A 14,323-nucleotide genomic window follows, 5' to 3' on the forward strand; every position below is an offset into this window, starting at 1 on the left:
GGGCTTGAAGGCATTTCCCTCTGTGGCTATCGAGCCGAGGACGTTGTAAATCTTCGACGTCATAAGGCAAATGACGCCGTCAACCACCTTCGGCGTGCCCGGCTCGGCGAGATCATTCGGCCTGGGCCGCCGGCGCCGGTTCCGACTTCTCTTCCGCGTCCTTCGGCCTTGGTCGCGGGGCGCCCTTCGGTCGGCCCCGTCCCCGCGACAAGTCGCGTTCGTACGCGGCTTGAATTCTTCTGGCGGCCCCGGGTCCCCCTGGGTCGGGCCGCCGGCGCGTTCGATGCGCTTCTTGTAAGGCACTTGGCTCACGGTTGCCACAGTGCCTTCCTCCATATGCGCCGGGCTTACGGTTGCCTCAGCGTCTTCGTCCTTTCGCACCGAGTTTATCGGTGGCTCGGTGCGCTTGTGCGGGGTTGAGGCGAATAATATCGGTAAACATTCCCCTCCCCGCCGGGGACAAATAGGGGCGGGTCTAGGTTGGTGTGACAAGACGGTTCACGCGATCGCGCGAACGTAACCGTCTTTACGGGGTTTTCGAACTACCCGAGCTGTCAGTGCTATTCGCTTGGCTATCGTTAGCTAGCGCGTCGACGGGCCCCTGGCCGCGCGGATGGGGACGGTTTCCCCACCCCGACTGGGCATCTTCTATGAAGTAATCGGATACTTCGTGGCCTTGGATTGCAACTTCCGGCTGTTGCAATATTCGAGGGGCGGAGAGAACGGGCTCTCCTCCGCCTCCTTCCGTGGGTTGGGGGTACGTTTCCCCAGCCCAGTCTTGGAGGTACATGATGGCGTTCTGTACCCCTTGGAGCAACGGGGGTCGGCCCCGGTCGCCTCGCCCATCTCGACGGGGATATCGCGTATCCATCCGACGAGGGTCACGTCGATCCCTTTGATCGGTCCCCGGGTATCGGTACCCGCCCTCACGAGGGGCAAAGCGGACGCCCCCACTCGATCGACTCGGGTCACCTCGACGGGGGCCTCGGTCTGCCCGCGTAGACTGCTGGATGAGATTGCGCATTCCGGGGCGCGTCTCCATCTGATAGCGGTAGTTCCTGTACGCTATGAACTGACGTTGTTCAGGAGACAGGAACGGGCACGCGTACATGGCGTGGCCCTACGTCCGACACAGCCAACAAATGTACGCCCTGCCATCGGTCGACGCGAAAGTCGCCGCGTGGCGTGCCTCCTCATCGGTGAGTCGAGGCACGTTAGGCAGCCCGCGGTCTCCTTCTCGACGGGAGATATCCAGCTCGGCCATGTTGTGGTTCGGACCACCCGTGGCCCTCGGCGTGTGTGCGAACGCCGTTGCGAAGCTTCCGGTCGAACCGGTGGAAGCTGGCGTAGGGGGTCGGCCTCTTGCCCGGTCGAAGCCTTGCGTGATGAGGACAGGGTCGTCCTGCCACTCATCTTCTCCAATGTGGAGGGCGGTCGCCGGCGAACTCGTTACGTGCGACCTTGGAGTTCGGACTCCCTTCGCTGCCGGCTTCGGGTCCGGCAGCGGCAACCCGCGACGAGCGCGGTAGGTTGTACCCTCGGCCGTTGCGATACGGCGAATCGTTGAGAGTTCGGTCTTTTGTTGTCCGGGCAACCTTTGCATCGTCTCTGCCACTGCGGCCCGGGTCGCAGTGGAAAACCCGCGCACGAAGTAGTGCGCGAGGGCTTGTTCTGAGAACACGGCCGTGCATCGGAACGCGGCGGATTCCAGCCGGTCCCCGAACGTGTTCTCGGTTTCGTGAGGAAGCTGTCGCGCCGACGCGACAGCATCAAACGACTCCCCTAACACGTCGTCGGTTAGGTAGCGTTTGATAAATTGGTTGACGAGACCAGGCCAGCTCGTGTCGTCGTGCAGCTGGCCGGCGCGGGGGCCGCGCATGGTGTAACTCGTATACAACCGCTCCGCGTCCCGCTCGAGGAAGTGAGCGAAGACACGGATTGCCACACCTTCGGTCAGGTGCTGGGCATTGAAGGTTATCCGGATATCCTTCAGGAACGGGAGCAACTGGATCGCGTCAGTACCGCCGAGGCTCTTCATCGTGGGACGGAGCCCAAGGCTGCGTTGGACGTACTTCGCGATCCGTCCCGCGTCACCCGAGGTAACGAGCCTCGAGGTGTTGTCCAACCGATACATGCGGTAGTTCGCGACGGCGCTGAACTCCTGTATCATGGTGTGGACGGGCTCGAGCCCGGGTTCGGCGGGGCCCAACGTTCCGAACGGCGTGACGGGCAACGTTCGGACGTCGACGGGGCCGGGATGCGCGGTAAGATCCGCTGGCTGGCAGCCGCCCCAGCGAGGATCGAAGGGGAGAATCGGTTCCCCTGATCCGCGGGCGACCTCTCCACGGCCACGGTCGGGTTCGTCCGGTACCCGTCGAGACTGCCGCATGCTTCCGGATGCATACGGCAGGGCTTGAGTCTCGGACGCGAAGTTCGCGTCCGCCGTCGGCTTGATGTCCTCCGCCCTCCGACTGGTGACGGCTCCAGTTGGGGGCCACTCCTGCGCTCCGGATGCGCCCGGAGGAACAGTGGCACCGGGCCCACTCGAGGGGGCTCCGGGCGGCCTCTCGGCCGAGGTCTGTTCCATCTCACGGGCACGGCGGCGCGTTGAGTTCAGCTCCGCCGCCATGTGCGCGAACGCTCTCATCTGTTCGGCTGATGGGAAGGGTTGCGGGTCGCGTCGGACCCCGGAGTTTGCACTCGCGGGTCGACCCGCAACGTCCATGGCGGGGGAATCGATGCGCGCCTCTTCGACCAGTACCAAACGGGACTGGAGCTGGTCGACGAGAGCGCGCAGGTTCTCCAGGGACTGAGTTACGCGCTCAAACCTTCCTTCGCGGAGGGAGCGCAACTCATCCATACAGCGGGCGTAGACGCTGTCGGAGACGTCGATACGGAGGGATGTTGGGACATCTTCGATATACTCCGCGATGCGATCGTACATCGCGCGAGCGCGTCCTTCGGAGAAGTCGGGCGACGGTTCGCGGTCTCGGGGACCAGCGTCGCCGTCGCCGACTCGGACGCGGAGCGCGGCCTCTCGCACATCGGCGGGCTCCGAGCGAATCGAGGTGGGATATTCGCCACTCATCTCGACGCGTACGGACGCGGAGGTAAACGATAGTCTTCTCGGTTCGATCTTGAGAGTCTTCTAGGTCGGGAGACCACTGTAGTGTAATCACCCCCAACGACGAGGGGGGTGAGTACTGACAGTTCGGAAAGACCCCGATCGGCGGGAAGACAGAAGCACGGCCCACCCACGGTACCGAGCACGGGCTCGAGGTAGCGGTGGTAGAGCGGGATCGGGGAGGACGCGCGCACGCGCGAGCGGTTCTACGCCTCGACGCCCCGGAGCGGTACTGGGTGACGTTCCAGTACCGACGGGGGGAGGCGGAGCCTGCTCGTGGGCGTGTAGCGTGCGTCCTCAACCCGCGCGCGGTGCTACTCTAAGGTAACTAAAGGGAGTACCTGAAAGTAAGCGGGCGGACCAAGGTGGAGGATCCTTGACAAGTCCGTGCTTGTCGTCCTCCACCGCCGGCGGTCCGCTCATATTTAATGTACAGGGTCACCTATCATAACATTACAGTAGTGCAGGTCGGCCTGCACTGTAGTGCTGTCAGCCGTCGGGGCTGGCAGCACACGTGTTGTACACGTGTGTGCGCGCGCCCCCGTACACGTGGGGTACACGTGTGCGCGCGCACTGAGGTACTGTAGAGCTCGGGCTCTACTGTTATAAATCTAATCTAAATCTAATTTAGGGAGGGGGATATGCTACAAGCGAGCCGAACAGGACAGTGTGACTCAAGGCATTTCCCTAGACGGCAGACATGGGTGCGTGGCAAAGAGGATCGAACCTCGGCCCCGTTCGAAGACAAGTCCATTCTGTTTCCCTTTTGTTTTACTTTTTCCGGGGGCCATCCCCCACAATTGGAAGCCCAAGAAGGAAGGGGAGCTGCAAGAACTCCCCTGCTAAGCCATCGGAAGGTGGGCGATCGCTGTACCCCTGTGTTGTCACAGGAAAATCGACATGTGAGGTCGGCAAGTTCAAGAGGAGGGAAAAATTGAGACGAGGAAGGGGAAGGAAAAATTGTGCAAGCACGCTAGGAACAAGAGGAGGAACATGAGACGAAAACAAAAGAAAAGAGGAGGGAAGAAATCGAGAACGGGTTCGTATGCGGTTTGTTCGGAGATGGGGGAGAGAAGGTTCAGAAAAGAGAGGGAAATTGAAGACGCATGTTGAGGAAAAGAGGAGGAATTCGAGAGTAAGGGCCCCAGGGGAATTCATTTAATTCAAGGGCCTAGGGATGACGTCGCTAACCAGAGCTTCACGAAAAAGGGATAGGAGGATGGAAATGACACGGGGTGAAGTGTCGTGAGAGGGAAACTGTCACAAGTGACAGTTCAATGGGCCTCTTCGCCGAAGCTTTTCTGCTTCGGTAGAGACGAGATCAGGCGGGCAAGAACTCGTAAGTCCCCCAGGGTAGTCCCCCTGAAGAGCAGCTGACTCCACGCCCTGGGCGCGGAGGAGGCTATGATAAACGCTGGAAACAGCGATATTTTCTTTTGATGGTATGGAAGTGGGCGTGGACGGCCCGGGGTTTGGAGGAAGGGCAACACAAGAAGGGGAACCAGGCGTGGGGACTGCATCGCTTAGCGGTGCTTCGCGCACGGATAGACTTTCTGTGTTTCCGGTGGACAGAAGAGGAATCCTCGGCGAGGCGGCAGACGTCCTCGCATGTACGGAAAAACGAGGATGGCGCGACTTGCGACCGGAGTCGAATAGGAGGATTCGGGAGCGTCGAAGACGCAGGGGGACCTGGAGTCGACACAGGGAGCTGTACCGGGGATACAGCGGGGTTCGCCCCCTCGGACGCAGCTGGATGAACCGGCACAAGGGACGAGGAAGCAAGGGTTGCAGGGAGAGGAGAGCTTGGGACAGAGGGTCGTGGGCACAGTTCAGGCTATCGAGGATCCACTAGCAAAACAGGGGCAGCGTCGGGAATCGGAGTTTGATTACCGAAGCGGCGGCTCTGTTGCGCCTCCCAAGCAGAGCAAAGGGAGAACGACCGCGGATTAATCCACACATAATCACCGGCGGCTGGATGAATCCAACTGGGTAAAATTGAAGGTCTTTGACGTGGAAAAGAACGGAAGGAATTTTGCGGGGGAACGCAATCCTACGCTACACCCTCGATTGAATCGAGGAGGGCATGCACGTCGCTGTTCACGTCGGGTCTGCCCAGTGGGACGGACAAATCGAAGAGGCGTATTTGTTGGATGAATTTCGCAGGAAGGAACCACAATCGCCAGCAGTCGAACACCACCCACAGGAGGGTCGCTGCTACCTTCACGCACCATTCCGTCAGGAACACGGTCTACAGACCATGGTGAGGGTCGTGGAGGTAACTGCCGTAGTATGTCAGGATGGGACCCAGTTGGGCCCAGAACCCCTGACATACCTCAAACTGACTCCACCAGGACAGCGTTCGCTGATTTCGGTTCATATAATGTTGACGGGAAATCTCTCGCGCTTCGAGAATCTGATAAGCAAAGAAATAAACTGTGTCCGATCGGCGTCGGCGCTCGAGACGTATCGTATTTTAGAAAAAGAAGTGCTTCCGCGTTTCATGTTGCAAAAGTTGGGAGGAAGAAAGGGGAATGTCCAAAAGATGGCGTCGTTGGTGACGGAGCGTTGATTGCGCCAAAGGTGGTCCGGCTCGCGGCCGGGGTCCCCGAGGGTACACTCGATGAGATTCTGTGGATACAGTCGCTCACCCTCGGTGCGACACTGCCAGGTGTCGCAGTGGTAGGAGGCCGGTATGAGAGAGTCGGTAATGGGAATTTCGAGACGTGCGAGCACAGCATCCATGAAGCGCAGGAATAATGAGGCACGACCACGTGGGGATGAGTGACGCAAGATGGAAGTGGAGACGGCGATGCGAGTGCGCCAGTCGAAGGTATACAGGGCCCGCATAGGAATGTTTCCGGGTAACATACTCGCGGCATCGGAAAATTATTCCCAATGTCATCTAGGTCACGGATGTCCACAGAGGAGAACCATTGAGATGAGGCAAATAGGGACGCATGATTACGCATGGATTTTTCTTGTAGCTCGTCGAGCGAAGGGTAACGGCGGGCGACCAAGATGAATGGTAACCGGGATGGAAAGCCGGTTCGGCAGGGTTGGCCACAGGGGGTAAACGGGGTACGGAAGGAAGGCTTCGAGGAATATAGGGCTTGCGGGAAAGGCCAACGCCAGGAAGATTATGCGGGGAGCCTCGTCCGTGTGCTCTGACGGAGAAGGCGGCATGGTTTCGTCTTGCTCTCGCGCACACGCCTACCGTCGGTCGGAGGGGAGACAGGAGATGGAGATCATGGAGTGAAGCGCGTACGCGAGAGCGCTCAGAAGGGGGATATGTAGTGCAATATGGGGCTCTACGGGGGGGAGGGGTGGAAAAAAGGAAAATAATTGGATATGAGAAATAGTCCCGGTTGGGGGACACACGTGTGAATAATTGCACAGTTTCAATTTTTAATTATTTAATTTTATTTAGTTAATTAGTTAGCATTAATTTAGCTAACATTACATTTAATCTAGGATCTAGCGCCGAGAGCTACTGTACTGGCTCCGGCGGGGCGATATATACTTAGCCCACTGACCACCAAGTCAGTAAAGGTAACCCGAGTTGCCAGAGTCTGATATCGCCTTGGTCGAAGTCCGTCTTTTACAAGACATTCCATCCTTTACAAGACATTCCCTCCTACTACAGATTACTTTATCCTTTGCGCTCGGGGGTTCCCTTTCCTTTTCCTTTATTTCACTATCCTTTTCTATCTCTAATTCTACCTATTTCCCTTATCTTGTGTTATTACCATAGGTACTGGTTGCGACCGAACCGGTGTAAGTGTCTTTGCCATCGGGCGACACGTTGACGTAGCGCTGCTACTGTGACCTATTTCCGACGGAGACTGTTGCAACGACGCCTCCCTCGAAGGGCTTTGTCGTGTGTACAAGCCAGTGTTGGTGCCATTGGCCTCGGTTGCGACCGAACCGGTGAAGGTGTTTGGAGCCATCGGGCGGCACATTGGTGTAGCGCTGCTAGTTTCATTTTATCCCGTCGGGCTGCGTTGGAATGCCCCCGACGAAGGACTTGTCGCGTCACAAGGTGTCGAAGACGCTCAACGAGCATTGGCCTTACAACCCAGTGGAACCGGGTGTGGTACAAACTCGTGCCACTCTAGTATCCTTTTTTGCACGACTCGTGTACACGTGTATCTAGATAACTCAAGTACCCCGACGTACAATACCAAGCCCATTTACACAAGCCTTGCCCGCTTTCGACACGCACACACGTGGACCTACTACCGTGCCTGTACACGTGTGTACTATGACGCGGCCTCGTGAGCTCCAGCCGTTACATCTCGACCGCGATGTAGTACAGTATATAGTGTCGTTGGCGCTTGCGCCGGGTGGGATTGGGGCCAAGCGACCAAAGACGCGACTCTCCTTCTTGGTTTTGCGCGGTACTAACTAACATCTTCTCGTTCACGCTCTCTCGTTCTCTCGGTCGCGCCCTAGGACTCTCGTAGCCACGTCGCGTGTTGCCTCCCCGCTCGCGCGCACGGTTCGGTGGCCGTCTGTTAGCCCCGCTGGGTCGAGAGCATCGCGTCGTTCGATTCTAGTTTCCGTGGTTCGCGAGCACACCCGGGTTCTACAGTCGCCAGAAAGCCTCTACCACTTCCCCCTAGCTACCTAGTACACGACCCCACGAACGACCCTTATTCTAACACGTGACCACGTTTCGCGTTCTACTACATCGGGGTACCCTACGTACACGCTCCTCCCCACACTCGTCGAGCAATTCTCTTCGCAAGTCTCTACCACATCGATCCCGGGCCGGGCTATTTCTCTGTGCCCCCCCATCAGGGGTCCGAGCTACTACGAGTCGCAGGCTCGTTTAAACGGAGAAGGGAGAGTCGGACGCTCCGTAGCGCTGTGCCGTCGGCAGTTGTTCTTTTTGTTGCTGTTGTCGTTTTGCTGGACCATCGGACCTCGGTCTCTGCCTGACAGGCGCATTGCACTAAAGGATGCCTGTGGAGTTTGTAGGCAGCTACATGATGACAAGTATATTGAGGTTACCGTACAGGTAAGCGTTAGCAACATCGGCTCCCTCGAGGAGCAATCCTTGCAGGGCAACCTTTGCGAATAACATACGAAACGTTTCATGTCGAACGACTGGTGCGTACAGTGACTCAGGATCGTAGTCTTGGTATTCGATTTGCTTGTCACCACGCATACAACAGCGTGCTTTGTGATTAAATGGCCCGTCTGCCCCAGGTGTGTCCTTAATACGGAACTTCCACATGTATGGTAGCGGATGCATACCATCTTCAAATGATATTAATTGCCAGGTATTGCGTTCTACGAGTGCATCGTACTCGCGGTCTATACCATCTGCCCAATGTTGATTCTTACAAGCTTCCTGAAAGTTTCTCGGAAACCTTGTATCCGTTGTAGACGCGGTCTTCGCTTTGAGCGCGAAGTGAGTTTGCGTCGAAAGCGTGAACATGCAACGAGCTAACATCTCTTCTGCCTCATCAGCCTCATCGTGTTTGTTGCTATCTTCGTCCATAGCGCGTTGTCTTGCGATTCCCTCGAGTAGGATATTCATTGAAGGGAGAGAATTTCATTCTTTGAATGGTGTGAAGTTGGCGACACGGCAAAAGGTTACGGCTTGCTTCCATGGTATTTACAGACGATAGAGCGACTCGTTGCTTTCCACGCCTATGAAGAAAGAGTGAAGCCAGCGAAGCACTAACTTCTTTCCCTTGACTGTCTTCGACTTGTACTCAAAAGCGTATCCAGGTTGGCCGAATTTAAGAGGCGGCGATAGGTCTGGTTTGCGTCCAAACAAAATTGTGAATGGTATCTCCATGCAGACGCGGCTACTTGGTAGCTTGTTTCTAATCCAATTGGCGTGTGAAATTGCCTCTGCCCATAGGGCTAGTGAGAGCCTGGATGCCAACAACATGATGCGTCCGACTTTCCAAAGTTCCTGAATCAGCCTCTCTGCTGTTCCATTCGACTGACCTGCGTTTGGCGGCGAGTACTCCAGACGCATTCCATACTGTAGGCTGAACTCGATTACAGCGGTGCTCGTGTTCTCGCCAGCTCGGCCGAGGCGGAGTCCGTACATTCAACTGCGTTGGGAGTTCTCGACGAGAACCTTGTAAGCTTTGAGTGCGCCTATGAATAGTGAGCGCTCAACAAGAACAGAGACAGCTGACATCCGAGTGGGATCATCCAAGAATACGGCGACGTACTTATTCTTAACTGGTGTCGGTGGGTCGATGGGGCCAGTGATATCAGTGTGTGTGAGGTGTAATGGGTAGAATGCGGTCTCATTGACGGCATATACAGGTGCTTGTTTGGTGGAAGCCTTCAGACAAGGAACGCATTGGTGTTCTTGCAAATGTTCGCGCATGATAGCCGGTACTCCAATGTCGGCAGCTGAAGCGGCGACAAGGCGTTATTTTCCAACATGGCCGAGTAACTCGTGTCATTCATGTGCATGTGTGTTGAGTGAAGTGTGTATGGCAGACGGGAGTAACCCTTGAGGCTTAAGTATAGGATACATCCCATTCTCAACTCGACTGGGCTGCGTAGCACAACTTCTCCTGTCAACTTCTCGGTCAAGATAAGTCCTTCAAATTCATCTTCTTAGTCAATGACTGCGCGATATCCTTGCTTGACAATCTTCGACAGACTGATGAGATGTTCATTGAAGTGCGGAGCATGCTTTGCGGTTAATTTCACGAGCTTATTGCCGAATGGGACTTCTATTGTCCTTTGGCCGGCAATCTTTGAGTAACCTTCTCCAATTTGTGCGTTGAAACCGGTAAGTCCTTGGTAATTTTTGAACAGTGAGCGGTTCCAAACAAAATGTTTGTTGGCGGCGGAGTCCAACCAAAACTCCTGGGACTTATTTTCGTTGGAATGTGTGTGTAGACATTAAGCTTAGTAATGAAACCTTTGCTCTGCCATCTTCCATTGCCCTGCTGGCTTTGGTGACCAGCTGAGCTACCAGGTGCAGCACCACGTCCCATGCGTGAGTCACGGGGTTCATACCAGCCAACAGATGGGCGCTGATCATTTGGAGACTGCGTGTCTGGGAGTTGGCGATACCGTTCCGAAGGTGGAACTTCTCGAAATGGACCTCCACGCCCTCTGTATCCTCTACCTCCACGGTTACGATTATAGCCGCGAACACGGCGTCGACGACCTCTGCTTTGCTCACGTAGACGAAGTCGACAGTCCTTCATGAAATGGCCATGCATATTACAGTAATAGAATGCCCGCCAGGTCCTGCTTGACGAGTATCTTCTGCGATGGTCTTGCGAGCGCCGGGGGTGATTGGCTTTTGATCCTTCGACTTATTGATATCGGTTCGAATGCGGCGGTCGATACTGGACTTTGCTTCGGCAACCAGCTGATCGTAGTTACAATTCATCGCACCAGCGATACTCACAAGTCCGTTGAAAGAGTCGGGAAGCGAACGAAGTAAATTTCCAACGTGGTCCTCGTCCTCTACATTGACACCCAAAGCGGCTGGCTCCACAAATATCTTGTTAAATGTCTGCAAATGTTGGTCCATGTGTTCTTTGTCTTGATACTGTAGGGCGTAGAGCTTAGATTCAAGGTCTAGCTTTGCCTGCATATTATCACGCTGATAAATGCTCTTGAGCTTGGTCCGTACTTCGTTAGCTGTCGCATCACTAGCTAAGATTGAGGTGACATCGATAATGGCTTCGGTGCCAAGATGGAGCACAATGTAAGAACGTGCGTATCGGTCTCTTTTCTTGAAGCGGGTATCGGCAGCGGCAGCGGAAACCTCGGGGTTCGGAGCATCTTCACCCAGGAGCCCGAGAAGTTCTTCTCGGCGAAGCATTTCCCGTGTCAAAACGGACCAAGTGGGGCAGTTGTTGCTAGAAAGCGGTGGGATCGTCACTTTCGTTACGTTGTCCGTCGGGTCCGACATAATTGATGGAGATAAGGATGAGTGAAAAAGGTAAGGCGGTGCAGCGCTGAGTTCGTATTCTCACCGCCATGCTAACATGAAAGAGTTTTTCGTTGCTCCCTCCATCTCAGGAGGAGTGCCAACCCGAATATCTTTTATTCCAAAATCGCTGTCCGAACATGCTCATTAGGGTATATGGGAGGTCCGGTTCGTGGTACAGTATACAACCAATAGGAACACTGCAAATGCCCTTTCGAGCCCCACTTCTTATGTTGGGCCCTGTAATTGGGTTGGCGTACAGCTGTGGTCCATATTCCATTTGGGTCACGGCGGCAGAGAGCTGCGGCGCACGCGCAGACAATGCTTCCATATTACAGGTTTTAGTGCCGGCTGTATTTTCTTGGTAACAGTACAAGCCTTAATTTGACATGAAAGAAAAGTTTCAGGAAAGGAAATGCTAAAAGGAGCCTAGAATAGGATAGCGTGGCTCGTTTTGCTCTTTTTTCTCCAATCGAAAGCTTACAGCAGATTTGGCATGACTAAAATCTGATACGTTGGCAGTGTCTCAGAGCCATCGCGCAGGAAAGCTCGTTGTGACTATCAAAAACTGTAAGATTAGGGTCCCGCTCAGCTCCCTGACAGACTGTAAACAGGAGCTGAGCGGGATGGTGACGATGTATGTGACGTGTACAGTAATTTACACGTGCACTACAGTGCTCACCCGGAGCGTCAGGTCGTCCTCTTCGCCAGCAGAATGGGGACTCTATAGTAAGAAAGAGTCCCCGAGGACGACCCAGTCAGCCTTAGCGGGATCCTTAGGGGATCCTGCAGGCGAGGAGGACCACGCGAAGATGGAAGGGGAGCAAAGATGTAACCAGATGGGTCATTTAGTGAGAATTTTAATAGTAAAGTTTATTTCTAGTGTAGTCCAGGCTATTCTACCTGTAGAGTAGCTACCTTCTAGAGTTCTATGAAGGTCCCGGTTCGGAGCGACGGGGAATTGGAGAGGCAGGCACAACAACCGACTAACCACCGGAGCCCCCAACCTGACTAAGACAGAGTGTCAATTAGAACCTCTAAGTCAAAAACCCCAAAACCAACCGAAACTTTGAAAGTGAGTCAAACAATCCAAAAACTTGTCCACGTGTCCACTGAGCACGTGAAAAAGACAGTGCTCAAATCTCATAGTCCCAAATTTGACAGAAGAATGATTGAGTTTGGCCCAATACACTTTAATGCAAAAAACTACCTTACCATACTCGGTGTCGACGTGTGCTGCAAAGCCCACTTTTCCCTTGAGCAGCAAACCTTCGACGAAGGAAGCGACGGTGGTTCCTTGTGTCGTTTAAGCGCTTTCTTTTTCAATGCGTTCATCAGCAAGGGCGGTATATCTCCGCATTGAAACGTCCGACTCAGCCCTCTCTGCGGAACCCTCTTCTTGTTCTCTGCTTTTAGTTCTCCTTCTCTCGTTTTGTGCTCGTTTTTCTTCCCTTTTCTTGAGAGCTTTCAAAACAAGTTCGCTTGTCCAATGAGCTCCATTTGCAGTACTGATCCTGATGCACCCTTCGTTATCCACGTCTGCATCCCTCAGTATAGACCGCCGGGTTTTGTTGAAAGCAAAAATACGTTTCTCTACAGTAATCGCGTCACCGACTTTAAAATGTCTGGAAAGTGCGTTTATATCTGTTCTGTTTGTTCCCTCGCTCCACAACCCGCACTAAGAAAAACCGGCCTGAATTGTCGGGCGTACAAATGAATTCGAGCACGCCTTATGAATACAGGACGCAACACTAAACGAATTGAGCGTTGAGTTCGAACGAGCAGAACGATGCAACTCAGCTTGAAAGTAGGATTTGTAGGCCCGAACACATGCACATCGGGCGTTTTTCCTCTAATCGTTCGGTAGTGTGGTTTCTGCCGGGGAAAGATGATGACCGGCTTGTATGGCTTTCCATCTGTTGACACGATTGGCATTATAGTAACTCTATCAAGTGCACCCTTTGTGCGAACTGTAGTGCAGTGACCCTGTACTGTACGCCTGGCCACCGCCGTCGTAGGGCTGCGCTCCCCGCCTTTGACACTTGTACTGTGCGCGCACACTTGGAAAAGTACCTCACGTGTACCACACGTGGCCACACGTGTACCACACGTGGACACACGTGTATGACAGTCGTATGACACGTATATGATACGTGTACGACACGTGTACGACACGTATACATACGTGGTGCCCAACAGTTTCTACACTAATTAGCGTCTAATGCCAAGTGGAAATTCTAACGACGATAATTAATTATTAATTACCCATTTAGTAACCGACGTCGATGACGGCGCTCGGCCTATATAGGTCGGGTGTCGGAAGGCGCTACAGTAAAGATGCATCAGGTGATCGGACCCCAGCTCTGGTGGGATCCTCTGCGGTTCCTACCTGGCTAAGTCTGGTACCTGCACCCTTCGCCGTCATCCTTTTTCTTGTTTTCCCTTTACCTTTGCCCCTATTTTCTACGTTTCTACGCTAAACTTCTCCTTCTTTCTTTCTTCTGCCTTCTTGTGTTGTTTTTCTTCTACGCTGTCGATAGCGGTCCGCGACGCGACTGCCACACCCACTCCTTCTAGTTACTCGATCCCGAGTACCCCTTCACGCGCTGACCGCGACTCTACCCGCGATTCTCGCGTTACCTCTGAGCTACCACGGACAGAGGGCCCCGAACACCCTGGTGGTGACTTGACATACTGCTTTCCCTCATAGCGAGATTTACGCCATCGTTGGCGAGTGTGTCCACTTCACTACATGAACGTTTTATAGCAGAACGTCGTTCTATCTTCCAAAGCCCCTGGGAAGAGAAATACCTACAATTTTCGCCAACAACATTCCAGACTGATCCATATTGAACACTTGAGCAAAGATAATATATTAAATCGAATCATAGCAGCACACACTCCAGATATGTGTGCCGTGACATTGAGAGGAGAGAGTGCATCCAACCGCAGACGCACAACCTGCCTTACGTGATATTACCTCAATCCCTTCCTTTGCATGAAGTTATTGATGAGCTTTTGAGAAGGTCTATCGTGCTTGAATTTAAAATCACTTTGTTCTGCTGGAGCAAGCATTTCTCGGTATTGTTACAATAAGGTCCATGGCGTCATTTCTTGTCAGTAGGGTATTGGTTTCTGCATAGTAAAATGCTGCTTCTGCGAGCAAAAGTTCGTGTCGTTCTGGTATTGCGTGTGGCCTTCCAAGGGAAACTCAGAGAATATGGATGTCAGCAGGCGATTGCGGTTGAGAATTCGGGGAATTAGCGCAC

The sequence above is a fragment of the Chondrus crispus genome, genomic scaffold, assembly GCF_000350225.1.
Source record: "Chondrus crispus Stackhouse genomic scaffold, scaffold_254, whole genome shotgun sequence".
In the NCBI taxonomy this organism is placed as follows: Eukaryota; Rhodophyta; class Florideophyceae; order Gigartinales; family Gigartinaceae; genus Chondrus; species Chondrus crispus.